Genomic DNA, 14,600 nt, shown 5'->3' on the forward strand with positions numbered 1-14,600 from the left:
ATGGTGCAGCCGAGATAGGTAAGTCTATCTCGTTGTCGATCTGATGAAATGGTGCAGCCGAGATAGGTAAACTGGTTGACCGTTTTGAGTTTTGTGTACCCGATGGAGATGTGGGGGGGGGGCTGGTAGTCATGGTGGGGAGCTGGCTGATGGAGGACCTCAGTTTTCTTCAGGCTGACTTCCAGGCCAAACATTTTGGCAGTTTCCGCAAAGCAGGACGTCAAGCGCTGAAGAGCTGGCTCTGAATGGGCAACTAAAGCGGCATCGTCTGCAAAGAGTGGTTCACGGACAAGTTTCTCTTGTGTCTTGGTGTGAGCTTGCAGGCGCCTCAGATTGCCATCGTGCGGGACCGGATGTAAACAGCGTCTTCATTTTTGGGGTCTTTCATGGCTTGGTTCAGCATCATGCTGAAGAAGATTGAAAAGAGGGTTGGTGCGAGAACACAGCCTTGCTTCATGCCATTGTTAAGGGAGAAGGGTTCAGAGAGCTCATTGCTGTATCTGACCCGACCTTGTTGGTTTTTGTGCAGTTGGATAACCATGTTGAGGAACTTTGGGGGTCATCCGATGTGCTCTAGTATTTGCCAAAGCCCTTTCCTGCTCACGGTGTCGAAGGCTTTGGTGAGGTCAACAAAGGTGATGTAGAGTCCTTTGTTTTGTTCTCTGCACTTTTCTTGGAGCTGTCTGAGGGCAAAGACCATGTCAGTAGTTCCTCTGTTTGTGCGAAAGCCGCACTGTGATTCTGGGAGAATATTCTCGGCGACACTAGGTATTATTCTATTCAGGAGAATCCTTGCGAAGATTTTGCCTGCAATGGAGAGCAGCGTGATTCCCCTGTAGTTTGAGCAGACTGATTTCTCGCCTTTGTTTTCGTACAGGGTGATGATGATGGCATCACGAAGGTCCTGAGGCAGTTTTCCTTGGTCCCAACAAAGCTTGAAAAATTCATGCAGTTTGACATGCAGAGTTTTGCCGCCAGCCTTCCAGACCTCTGGGGGGATTCCATCCATACCTGCTGCTTTGCCACTTTTCAGTTGTTCAATTGCCTTGTATGTCTCATCCTGGGTGAGGACCTCATCCAGCTCTAGCCTTAGGGGCTGTTGAGGGAGCTGGAGCAGGGCGGAATCTTGAACTGAGCGGTTGGCACTGAAAAGAGATTGGAAGTGTTCTGACCATCGGTTGAGGATGGAGATCTTGTCGCTGAGGAGGACTTTGCCGTCTGAGCTGCGCAGCGGGCTTTTGACTTGGGGTGAGGGGCCGTACACAGCCTTTAGAGCCTCGTAGAAACCCCTGAAGTCGCCAATGTCCGCGCTGAGCTGGGTTCGCTTGGCGAGGCTAGTCCACCACTCATTTTGGATCTCCCGGAGTTTGCACGGAAGATGGCTGCATGCGCGACGGAAGGCTTGTTTCTTCTCTGGACAGGACGGCTTTGCAAGGTGAGCCTGGTGGGTGGCTCGCTTCTTTGCCAGCAGCTCCTGGATTTCCTTGCTGTTTTCGTCGAACCAGTCCTTGTTTTTCCTGGAGGAGAAGCCCAGTACCTCTTCAGTGGATTGCAGTATGATAGTATTCAGCTGATCCCAGAGGGTTTCAGGGGACAAGTCCGTGAGGCGAATTGCATCGTCGAGCTTTGCTTTGAGGTTTGCCTGGAAGTTTCCTCTCACTTCGTCTGACTGCAGGTTTTCAACATTGAACCTCTTTCTGGGGGCTTTACTGTTCCTGGGCTTTGGCTTGAAGTGAAGGTTGAGCTTGCAGCGAACCAGCCGGTGGTCAGTGTGGCATTCCGCGCTGGGCATGACCCTGGTGTGGAGCACATCTCGTTTGTCTCTTTCTCGCACCAGGACGTAGTCCAGGAGGTGCCAGTGTTTGGATTGGGGATGCATCCAGGTCGTCTTCAAGCTGTCCCTCTGCTGAAAAAGGGTGTTTGTAATGACAAGCCGCTGTTCTGCGCAGAGCTCCAACAGGAGGCGCCCATTGTCGTTGCACTTGCCAACACCATGTTTGCCCAGGATTCCTGGCCAGGTTTCTGAGTCTTTGCCGACGCGAGCGTTGAAGTCGCCAAGGATGACAACCTTGTTGGCTGTAGGGGTGCGTTGAATGAGGTTGCGCAGGTCAGTGTAGAATTTGTCCTTTTCTGCTGGTTCCGCTTGGAGGGTTGGAGCATAGACACTGATGAGGGTGATGCGACGCTTGTTTTGAAGGGGGAGTCGCATGGACATGATCCGGTCCGAGTGGCCTGTCGAGAGGTTTTTGAGTTTGGAGGCAATGGAGTTCTTGACCATGAAGCCTACACCAGATAGGCGTCGTTCATCCATAGGCTTGCCAGACCAGTAGAGTGTGTAGCCCGCGCCGCGTTCTTGGAGGCTGCCTACATCTGCCAGGCGGACTTCATTGAGAGCAGCTATGTCGATGTCAAGTCTGAGGAGTTCATGTGCAATGAGGGCAGACCGACATTCAGGTCGGTGGCTGTCAGCCTTGTCTAGCATGGTTCTGATGTTCCAGCATGCTAGCTTGAGTTTGTGAGCATCTTTTGCCGTGGAGGGGGAGGACGTGGAGGGGGAGGCCGTGGAGGGGGAGGCCGTGGAGGGGGGGGACGTGGAGGGGGGGGACGTGGAGGGGGGGGACGTGGAGGGGGGGGACGTGGAGGGGGGGGACGTGGAGGGGGGGGACGTGGAGGGGGGGGACGTGGAGGGGGGGGACGTGGAGGGGGGGGACGTGGAGGGGGGGGACGTGGAGGGGGGGGACGTGGAGGGGGGGGACGTGGAGGGGGGGGACGTGGAGGGGGGGGACGTGGAGGGGGGGGACGTGGAGGGGGGGACGTGGAGGGGGGGGACGTGGAGGGGGGGGACGTGGAGGGGGGGGACGTGGAGGGGGGGGACGTGGAGGGGGGGGACGTGGAGGGGGGGGACGTGGAGGGGGGGGGACGTGGAGGGGGGGGGACGTGGAGGGGGGGGACGTGGAGGGGGGGGACGTGGACCTGTCTTCGGGCCTGCGCAAAGGAGCTTTTAGGTGGAATGCAGTGCGCGCAGTACTGGCCCCACCCTTTACACCCATGGTTCATGTGCCGTGGCCAAGCAAGCTGGGACGTGGCAGCGAGGTCCTTGGGTCGTAGGTTTTATATCGGTGTGGCCTTCTCCTATGCAGGTTTCTTACCCGGGCTGGAGGGGCCTGCCTCCCCTCCTAGGTCGGTCCATACTGCCCGGACCGGGGCCGAGGCCGCTGCTGCTGCTCTCCCTGTACACGGACTGGGGCCGCCGCCTCCAACTCTCTGCCTCCGCCTGCAACAAATATACTGAACAAATATGCATTCCAAATATCCATGAAGACTAATAGAGCAAACAAACCTTTCTATCTGCACAATATATCACTACTCCTTAAATCTGTTTTTTTATAAATCATTCTGATATAATAGCCAAATAAATCTTTACAAAAACCATAAAATACTGAAAATATTGAGTATGTTAAGAGGACAGAATATGGGGATAGCTTCAATCAAAATAGCCTGGTGTCATGAAAACAAAGGCAATTTGCAGAAGCTTTGGTTATTGGTCTGGTGTGCTAAAAATCTTGAAGAACATGTGTACCGTCTGTCAAGATTATAGAACCAAGCCATTGAAAATAACCGTATAGAGTTGGAAATGGCCAGCAAAACTTCTATTGTGTGGAGGGAATTGATTACCTTTAATCATACAACATGGTTCCACATGAACCATTTTGGATCCTGTATTGGCACATATGATACTGCGTTCCAGAAGACATGGTCTTGGTAATGGTTTTGTGGGTAATGGCGTTAAGTTGCTTCTTTGTACTTCAGTGCTCTATGAAACAAAATGGTCTTCAGCATGGATTATTTTACCACATTGCCCAGTGATAGACAGTCAGCTTGAAGATCAGTGAAAATTGTCAAAGAAATACTGAAGGAACATGAATTACAGGAGTGTTCAAGTTTAACAATCAATCAGCCAACATTTGTGCTAAATGAGCCCTCGACATTTCACAACCATTCCATTCTTGTGGTTGTGAGGGTCCAGATGATATGAAAAACATTTGAGCTTTGTTCACCAAACGTTGAGGGGAAAACAGAAGAGAGGCAATCCAGACGGAAATTTAAACAACATGATATCTTTGTTAATGAGTATTTATTTTGAGAATTTTCAATCAACATGTAGTCAAAATGAAGAATACTTAAAAAGTAAAACGTCAATATCCATAATATTAACAAAATGATACAAATATTGATCCGCATGTTAATATTAAAGTATGGTGGCACACTCTCATGGCGAACCGGCCCCGTGTGTAATGCCACATGGCGGGACAGCCATGGGAAGATGGTGCTGTCAGGGTTTCTTCCGCCTCAAGTCTCCTGCCCAGCAGGTGCCTGGGGCAGCAATTATGATGTCACAATGTGACTGAGCTCATGCTGCCCTTAAAAGGGTGCACACTGAATTTGAATAAAAACAGTCATTAACAACTTTCAGTGAGGTGGCTGAGTCTTTCTTAGCTGTGTCCAGCACTACATTGGTGACCAGACGCCTCTCTGGTTTCAAGAACATGGATCTGGCAGAGATCAACACCGTTGGCATCAAACTGCACCCCCCCCCCCCCCCTTCTGGACCCATCGCCCATGTACATGGTTCGGGCAGGTGGAGGCGCAGTTTTAACTGAGGAGCATTTCAGCAGATGCCACGATGTTCTACCACATTGTGAACATACTGGATGAAGAAACGGCAGCCGGGTAGATGATCTAATACACAACCCACCAGTCGAGGGTAAATATCCTGCCCTCAAGAACCTGCTCTTTGGCACTTTTGGGCTCTCCCCTCAGCAGCATGCCTCCAGGCTCCTGCACCTCAACGGGCTTGGGGACTGCACACTATCGGCCCTAATGGAGGAGATGCTGGCATTGGTGGAGGATCACACGCCTTGTTTCCTATTCTGTTAGATCTACCTCGAGCAGATGCCCAGGGTCATCCAACTACTCCTGGCAGATGAGGATTTCACGGATCCACGCCGAGTCGCAGCCCGAGCGAACACCCTCTGGTCCACCAAGAGGGAGAATGAAGCACCCCTCAGTCAGGTTGCACGATCAAGAGCTAGCTGGCCGCAACACTCCCCCAAGCACAAGCTGGAGGAGCACCATTCCACCTGGTGCTTTTACCATCAGCACTGGGGAGAGCAAGCTTGTAAGTGCTGACAACCATGTGACTACCAGGGGAAATTACCTGGCCAGCCACCATTGATGGCTGCGATGGCTGCTACGTAGACAGCCTCCTTCACGTTACCGACAAGTCTACCGGCCGACGTTTCCTGGTGGATACAGGAGCAGAGCTGAGTCTCCTGCCCCCCACTGGCCTTGAGACACGCACCTGATCTTGTGGCCCCACCCTGCAGGCAGCCAACAGTGCCACCAACAAGACCTTCGGTACCCGCAGGGTGCAGATCCAGATCAGTAAAGAGAAATTCCGCTGGAAGTTCGTGTTAGCCTCAGTGGGTACTGTGTTGTTAGGGGCCGACTTACTGAGAACAAGTGAACTGTTGGTTGACAGGAAAGGCAAGAGGCTGGTCAATGCTCGCACCTTTCATTCGGTGCACCTGGATGCCACGAAAGCCTGCAGGCCCAAGATCGCCGCCATTACCACTTCCAGGGAAGAGTATTCGAACATACTGCATGAGTTCCCCACCATCCTTCAACCACGATTCAGTGCCACCTTACCCCTGCATGGGGTATACCACCGTATCTCCATGTAGGGCCCCCGCTGCATGCCAAGCCCAGATGACTTTCGCCCGAGAAGCTACAAAGGAGGAGTTTTCCCGGCTGCAGGAGTTGGGGATCATCCATCGCTCAGACAGCACCTCAGCATCCCCTCTCTACATGGTGCCCAAATCCTTCGGGGGCTGGAGACTCTGCGGCAATTACCGGCATTTGAACAACGCAACCACACCGGACAGGTACCCGGTTCCACACATTCAAGTTTTCTCGGCCAATCTCAACGGCGCACGTCTTCTCCAAGGTCGATCTGGTGCAGAGGTATCATCAGATCCCGGTCCACCCCGAGGACATCGGCAAGACGGTGATCATCACCCCCTTTGGCTTCTTTGAATTCCTGCAAATGCCTTTCAGCCTCAAGAACGCAGCCCTGACTTTTCAGCACCTCATGGATGCAGTGGGTAGGGACTTGGACTTTGTGTTTATCTACCTGGACAATATCCTTATCGCCAGCCACAACTGTGAAGAGCACAAGGCCTACCTGGGTACCCTGTTTGGCCGACTGGTGGAGTTTGGCCTCATGGTCAATGTAGCCAAGTGCCAGTTCGGCAAGCAGATACTGCAGTTCCTGGGGCACATCATCTCAGGAGCAGGTGATGCCCCGGCTGCCGTTTCTTCATCAGTTCCCCAAACCAACCACCCTCAAGGGCCTGCAGGAGTTCATGGGGATAGTGAATTTTTATCATCGGTTCATCCCCAGTGCCGCCTGCACCATGCGTCTGCTGTTTGCATTGATCGCCACTAAGGAGAAAGTCCTGACTTGGTCGGAGGAGGCAGAGACCACTTTTGCTGCAACAAAGGAGGCCCTCGCCAGCACAACTCTCTTGGTGCACCCACGCCCGGAGGCACACACAGCATGCCATGGCATTAGGGGGCGTACTCGAGCAGTGGATCAATGGCCAAAGATCCATGGTCGGCTTGCCAGCAATGCCACCTCTCCTACGTGTCGGAGTTCACCACCAACATCTGGCACAGGGCAGGCAAAGACAATGTCATGGCGGATGCGCTCTCTTGCCCAGCGATCAATGCTCTCACCCCTTGACTACACACAGTTGACACAGGCCCAGAAGCTGGACACAGGGACGCAGGATCTCCGGACCACCATTTTTGGGCTCGAGCTCCAGGACATTCAGTTGCCCAACAGCCCGGACTCATTGCTCTGCGACGTCTCCACCGGCTCGCCACGCCTGGTAGTCCCACCGCAGTGGAAGTCGAGGGTTTTTAGCTTAGTCCATGACCTAGCCCACCCCTCGGTGAAGACTGGTGCGAATGGTGGCAGAGCGGTTTGTGTGGCACAGGCTCAAAAAGGAGGTGGCTGAGATGGTGAAGAACTGCACCAGGTGCCAAGCCTCCAAGTTCCATCCAGCATTTTAACCCGACGGTGCGGAGATTTCAGCTCATCCACGTTGACGTCATAGGCCCCCTGCTGGTGTGCAGAGAAGTGCGCTACCTTCTCACAACAGTCGATCGGACCGTGAGATGGCTGGAGGCCGATCCCATCAAAGAGGCTTCCAAAGAGAAGTGCATCAGGAACCTCGTCAGTCATTGGATCGCTAGGTTCGGAGTCCCGGCGCAGATTGCCAGTGACGGGCACCCAGTTCACCTCCGTGCTCTGGGCTCAGCTGGCGAACCTTCTGGGGGTTAAACTCTACCACACCACAGCCTACAAGCAAATGGTATGGTGGAGAGGTTTCATTGTCATATGAAATCTGCCCTCATGGCTCGCCTCACCAGCCCAGGCTGGGCAGATGAACTGCTCTGGATCCTCCTTGGCATCAGAATAGCACCCAAGGAGGACCTACAGGTGTCTTCTGCCCAGTGAGTTCTTTGGCCTGGCACCTAACGTCACGTCTGAGCACGCGAACCTTTTGGCAGATCTCCGTAAGAAAGTATCCTCGCTACCCCCCCCTTCCTCCCTCGCATCATGGCATCCGGCCGACACATTGTCCCAAAGAGCTGGACTCGGCGGAATTCGTATTTGTTTGGCATGGCCCACGTACGACACCTTTACAATGCCCGTACAAAGGTCCATACAAGGTCCTCCAGCGGTCTGGCAAGACTTTCACTTTGGAAGTAGGGGTAAAGATGAACTTTTTTCTGTGGACTGTTTGAAGGCGGCGGACTTAGACGATCATACCCAAACGCTGGGGCCACCCTCCCAAGCGGCAGGATGCATCGCCAATTCTGGGGGGGTGGTGTTTGTGTGGCGGCGCACTCTCTCATGGTGAACTAGCCCCGCGTGTAACGCCACATGGCGTGACAGCCATGGGAAGCTGGCGCTATCAGGGTTTCTCCCTGCCTCAAGTCTCCTGCCCACCGCACGCCTGGGCAGTGATTATGACGTCACAATGCACGAGGTGACTGAGCTCATGCTGCCCTTAAAAGGGCGCGTGCTGAATTTGAATAAAAACAGACATTAACGACGTTCAATGAGGTGGCTGAGTCTTTCTTGGCTGTGTCCAGCACTACTAAAGTGAGAAAAAAGAAGAGTCAACATGTGATTCAATTATTATAAAGAAAGAAAAATTTCAATAATTCTACAAAAATGTAAATTCAATATCCATGTTGAACCAAAGGGAGTAAAAGATTAATAGAAAGAGGAACAAAATAAGTGGTTCCCCCAAGAAACGAGAAGAAAGAAAAAAAGAAGAAAAAGTAAGAAAAGAGAAAGAATAAGAAAAATAAAAGATTGGCTTCACTTGGGATGAACCCCACTCCCATCAAGAGACAAATAACCTGACTTATCAAGAGTCCTTGGCACTGTGAACCCCGGGGGAAAGAGACTGGAGGGGGGAATCATTGAAGATTTACTCTGATGTAACTAAAGTATGAATTCTATATTCTTGAAAATATATCCTACCTGTTTCTGAGGTTCTAGGTGATCTTCTCCAGAGGAACACAATGATGCATTTCTTTCTTCGAGTGGGCTAAACCTAGTTGGGAATCAGATTTTCAAAGATCTGCTATGCATTTCCTGGCCTCATTTTAGGACTTGTGTCTTCTACATTTCAAAATAAAAATAATTCAGGTTCCTGAGGATATCGAATTCCAGTAATTTTTACAGGAGATTGCCCAAATCTTTTCAGATCTTTAGGGCATGATGAGGTTGAATGCAAGAAAGTACCTATTTCTTAATCACATCAAAAATATTTGTCTGATATTTCCAATTTGAACTTTTGCAAAAAGTTATATTGCACCAGCTGATATCCTTACATTAATCATGTTAGTCAGGCTGTCCTGGCATAAGTTGGCCCAGCAAAATGGATCAATTTCTATACCCAAATCTAATTCCCACCTTTGTCTTCATTTATCAAGTCCTTGCTTTGGGGTTTCTACCTGAAGTAAGGAATACATTTTTGAAATAAATGTTTTTGTGACCTCCCCTTTCAAACCAAGTCTCTATTTTGCTACACTGTGGTAAGGTTAGTGCTGGACCTAATTTATCCCTTAAATACGATCTTATCTGAAGATAGCAGAAAAAAAAGATGTATTTAAAACTTCTTATTTATTCCTAATTTACTCAAATGTCATAACTTATCCTTGCTCATAACAAACCTCAATACACTTGATCCCTCTCTGCAACCAAGTGTCCAGGATTTTATTATCAATCATTAATGGAAATAACATGTTTTGAGCCAGGGGTGTTTTAAGTGAAAAATTCCTCCCTTGTCCTCCAATTTGACCATTAATTTTATTCCATATTGTAATTATATGCTTTAATAGGGTGGCTTCTTTAGGGTCAGATAATAATTTAGAAATCCATTTATATATAAGGTATCTGCTATCCTTTCACAACCTTATACAACTTCAATTTTACCCATGAAGATTTGTCTCCTCCATTGGGATGCCCAAAAATATTTATTGAAATCTGGAAGCGTTAATCCTCCCAATTCATAATTTGATGTTAATTTATCAATCGAAACTCAGGAAGGGTTATCCATTTATTAAGATCATCCACAATTTTCTGAAGCTAGGGCAGGTAATTCAACTTGTATAAATTGAGCAGGTTGTTATCTATCTTGAAACCTAAATATTTAGTTCTATTGAGCAACCACTTAAATTGAGAATTTCTCTTAATTTGTTCATAATTCCTACCCATAAGTGACATTCTTTATTCTTGTCCCAATTGATTTTATAACTTGATATAATTCCCAAATCTTCCAATTTAGATTGCAATTTTTGTAATGAGTTAACTGGTTCTGTCAGATATATCAGAACATCATCAGCAAATAAATTGATTTTATGTTCTACCTGATTGATCCTGAAACCCTTTATGTCTGGATCTAGATGGATAGATAGCCAGGAGGAAAAGAGCTGGAGATAATGGACAACCTTGTCTGCTAGATCTGGTCAGTGGGAATGCTGATGAAATTTGAACATTAGTTATTACTTTAGATTTAGGCTCAACATATAGAGCTCTAACCCACTTAATAAATGTTTGTCCTAGTCTAAATTTTTTCCAGCACTTTAAATAAAAATGTCCAACTCCAGTTTGTCAAAGGCTTTCTCTGCAACTAGTGCCACGGCACACAATAACATGATATCTTTATGTTAACACCACTAACTGACATGGGAAACACAAGAACTACGGATACTGGAACCTTGAGTGAACAATGAGAGGTTTGAGGGACTTAGTGAGTCATGCAGCATCCAGGGATAGAAATGGTCAACCTTTTGAGTTGGGACCCTTTGTTGAGATTTAAGTAGGAAGGGGAAGTTACACAAGTACCATGTAATTCTTAAAGTTTATGCTCAGCTTCACCCTGTCAATGGATGAGGCTGAGGAGAGCATGACATTTTGGGAAAGGTGATGCAAATTCAAATGGCTGTCAACTAGGGGTTCTAGCTTGCACCTGAACAGAAAACTGTTTATTTCAATGTGATTGAAACAAACATTTTCAAAAATATCGTTCTTGATGCTTTGCTGTGGAAACAAATCCTCAGTGTCCCAGGAATGACTATCTTTGGTTACCTAACCATTGGATCTCACCAATAAAAGTACCATAACTCCTTTCAAAATAACCACCATCCCCTCCCATGAGGATTAACCCTCTTACTAATCTTTCCCCTTATCAATTGTTACCTTCCATTGCATAATCATTCTAGATCCAATTGCCAATTTCCCAGATTACTGAAGCCCAAATTTGAACTATTGGTTCAAATATTTACTTGCAGATTGCACAATGTCCATAAGTATGCTTTTAGTGCTCCACAAAAATTTCTATGCTTTTAGGAGGGTTTGGAAAGAATTTGAAGGTGTTGGTGCTTGGAGTAGGTAATGGAATGGGATAGATATTGGAACCATGCCTTCTCAAAAGATGAGGTGAAGAGAGTGATAAATGCCAGTGTACTGACAATATCCACAAAAGCAGTGCGAGAATAAGACAGCTTTAATAAACTAATATGTACACTAAGAGGTCTTGTCTCTCTGAAAGACAAACCTGGAAGGCTAGACTGTAGCTCTGGACTGCTTTATATACAAGGTCACTGGGATGACCCCTGGTGACCTAGTGGTGTAATTACATATCACCACAGCCAGGAAGGATGATCTCAGAAATATTAACACCTTGAAAAAGGATAAAAAAAATTTGAGAATAGGAGCAGGATTAATGAGGAGGAAGAGAGATATGAGAAATTTGGAGATTGTTGTTTAATATATTTAATTATCAATTAGGACTGGATTATAGACTGATAGAATTTGGGTGTAAGATAAATGGGTGTGTATTGGACACTGGTTATGGAGATTGAGAACAGAGGGAATAGGGCATTCAGCCCATCATATTGGTTCCATTACTCCAGGGGTGTCAAACTCAAATTCACGGAGGGCCAAAATTAAAAGCTTAGACTAAGTCGAGGGCCGAACTAAATATTTATTGAAAATTTTCAACAACATCTGCATGTTTTCTCTTCTTTCAGCATAGGTAATGTTAAACTTTAGGATATAACTTTAGGAGGATAATGTTACAGGTCAGGAGTAGGTAGCTCAAGTTCACCCTTTGCTTGACCTGAGGGAAACATATTTGGTCCCTGTGGAGATGTAGTCAGCATTCACAGGCTGTGTCCATTTTGGCCTGCATCAGGACTCAGCGTTTCCTGCTCACTCCTCAGGCTCTAGGCCTCCTCTAATACATTTTTGAAATGATCTTGCGGGCCAAATATAATTATATCGCGGGCCAAATTTGGCCCGCGGGCCAGAGTTTGACATGTGTGCATTACTCAATCAATTTACAACTTGTGTCTCTTTTTCATTTATCTGCCTTTCCTTTGACAACTTAATTCTTTTACTTAATAATTTATCCAGCATCTACATCACTCCTCAGAGCAACATTTATTGGAGCAACACAGTGGGTTCAAGGCAAACCACAGGTCCTTGTTGAGTAGATAGTTGTTCAACACAGAAATGAGCCCTTCAGCATGCACATCCATTCCAACTTTTATACCCTTCCATCTGAATCTTATTTGCCCACAGGAGAATTGCATCCTTCTATACCTCACGTATTTAAGTGTCTGTCTGAATGCCTCATAAACATTGAAATTGTATTGAACTCCACAACATACTCTGGTAGTGTATTACAGACATCAGGCACCTTGTTTGAAAAACTTGCACCTCAGATCCCCATTAAAATTCATTCCTCTCACTTTGACCTATCTCCTCTTGTTCCTGATACCTCAACTAATGGAAAACAGTTTGTCCTATCTGCACCTCTTGTAATCTTATATACAGTACTCCTATCAGGATACCCATCTGCCTTCTTCACACCAGCAAGAACTAGCCCAGTCATCCAATCTCTCCCCATAAATGAAGTTTTCTAATCCAGACAAAATCTTTTCTGCTCTCTCTCCAGTACAATTACAGAGCCCTTTATAATGTTTTGGAGAAAGACACTTTTTTTTCCCTTTATTTGGCCATTCTCCACAATTTTAAATTTGTAATGAAACATTTCATATGTAATTAAAGTCCACATTCCAGAATTTGTGCAAGGTTATTTGTATACATTTTGGTTTGACCATGTAGAAATTACAGCATTTTTTATATATAGTCCCCTTAATTCAGTGCACCATAATATTTGGGACATAGCAACAGTATTCAGACATACATCATGGTAACAGGCCCTTTCAGCCCAATAGCCCAATTGCCCCTGGTACATTTCAATCGGTGGAAGGAAACTGGGGCATCTGGAGGAAACCCACGCAGACACAGGTGTTACGAGCCCAGAACCAAGACAAATGGTTAAACAAAAGTTGTTTTTAATTATCTTTAAACATGAAGACAGGATCAAACTTTAACTTATTACTATTAACTTAACTTAACCCCTTCTAATTCTAAGCGCACATGTATGTAATGTGTTTGTGTAAGTTCAGAAAAGTTCTTTGGTTCACAGTCCAATCTCACTTCTCATTCCTCCAAGTTCACTGGTTGCAGGCAATTCTTATACTGTTCACAGAATTTAACATGTATAAAGTTCACCAGGCTTTGGTGCTTGAAAAGTCATGGTTGTCGGTCAGGAAGGTTTTTGTCAGTTTTCAGAGAGAGATTTGTTGTTCGATGGACTCTGAATCAAAGAACTTTTCTGAACTTATATAAACATTACATACACATGCGCTTAGAATTAGAAGGGGGTTAAGTTAGGTTAAATTAATAGTAATAAGTTAAAGTTTGATCCTGTTTTCATGTTTAAAGATGATTAAAAGCAACTTTTGTTTAAGTAACTATTTGTCTTGGTGAATTTCTATTGCTGCTGGTTTTTGGGGTCCTCTGGGCCCATAACACAATGAAGTAATTGAACATACTTGAGTAATCAAAAATACCTGTGAAGCCAAACATTATGGTGCCCTGAAATGAGGGCACTATGTATAAAAAGTGCTGTAATTTCTACATGGTCAAACCAATATGTATACAGATAACTTTGAATAAAATATGGAATTGGAATATGGACTTGATTTACATGTGAATTGTTTGATTACACATTAAAAACTGTGTCTTTGTCCCAAATATTATGGAGTGCACTGTATATCCTTCATACAATGTGGCAACTAAAACTGCACACAATTCTGGGGAAGGGTTGCACCTGAACTTCAGGGGAACCCAATTACTGGCAGGGAGGATTGCTAATGCTGTTGGGCTAGTTCAAACTAGATCCATAGGCGGGTGGGAACCAACATGAAGAGGCAGTTGGCACACAAGTAGGGTCAGCTGTTAGGACATTTGTTTGGAAGGACTGGCAGATAGAGGTGTGGAAGACATAAGCAATGTGCCATATATCACTGGGTATCAGGGAAGGGAAGTGATTATAGTCACTATTCCAAGGGAGAATGTGCTCTGAAAGCTGAATGATCCAAGGGTGGCTTAGTCTCCTGGACTGGATGGATTGCACCGTTGCATTCTGAAATAAATAGTGGTAGAGATTGTGGAGACATTGGTAATGATTTAATAGGTTCTGGTATGGTTGGGGAAGTTGTTTCTAGGATCTAGGATAGCTTCAAGATTCTGGGTAGTAAATTTAGGAGAGGGGTGAGGAAGAACTGCTTTTCCCAGAGGATGAGGAATCTGTGGAATTCGCTGCCCATTGAAGCAGTGGGCATGATCTCACTAAATATATTTAAGACAAGTCAGGTCAGACTCGGGGTCGGAGGAGACAGTGAGTCAGTGCCTGGTGTCGGGTAAGAGGAGGAGGAGGAGCCGGGAGTTAATTGGGGTTAATTGGTAAGGGGCTAATAAAAGGAGTAGAAAAGGAGGGAGCGGCCAGCGAGGAGCGGCACAGTGAAGGAGTGGGGACTTTGGCTTGAGGGACTTCGGTGAGCAGGGGCTAAGAAGGAACTTATTAATAAAGGGTATT

General features: G+C 46.7%; 1 protein-coding gene across 5 annotated transcripts in view; it reads left to right on the forward strand.

Annotated features, from left to right (window-relative positions):
- The first annotated feature begins 8,503 nt into the window (after positions 1 to 8,503).
- scel (sciellin) overlaps positions 8,504 to 14,600 on the forward strand; it is a 159,268-nt gene continuing 153,171 nt past the window's right edge. For 4 of the 5 annotated variants that reach the window (XM_069890311.1, XM_069890313.1, XM_069890312.1 and 1 more), the window contains exon 1: positions 8,884 to 10,112. The gene's annotated coding sequence lies outside the window, so the exon portion shown is untranslated. Of the gene's footprint in view, positions 8,590 to 8,883; positions 10,113 to 14,600 lie in introns of those variants that run through there. The other variant, XM_069890310.1, reaches the window with a different exon arrangement.

Source organism: Narcine bancroftii, chromosome 7 (assembly GCF_036971445.1).
Source record: "Narcine bancroftii isolate sNarBan1 chromosome 7, sNarBan1.hap1, whole genome shotgun sequence".
Classification (NCBI taxonomy): domain Eukaryota; kingdom Metazoa; phylum Chordata; class Chondrichthyes; order Torpediniformes; family Narcinidae; genus Narcine; species Narcine bancroftii.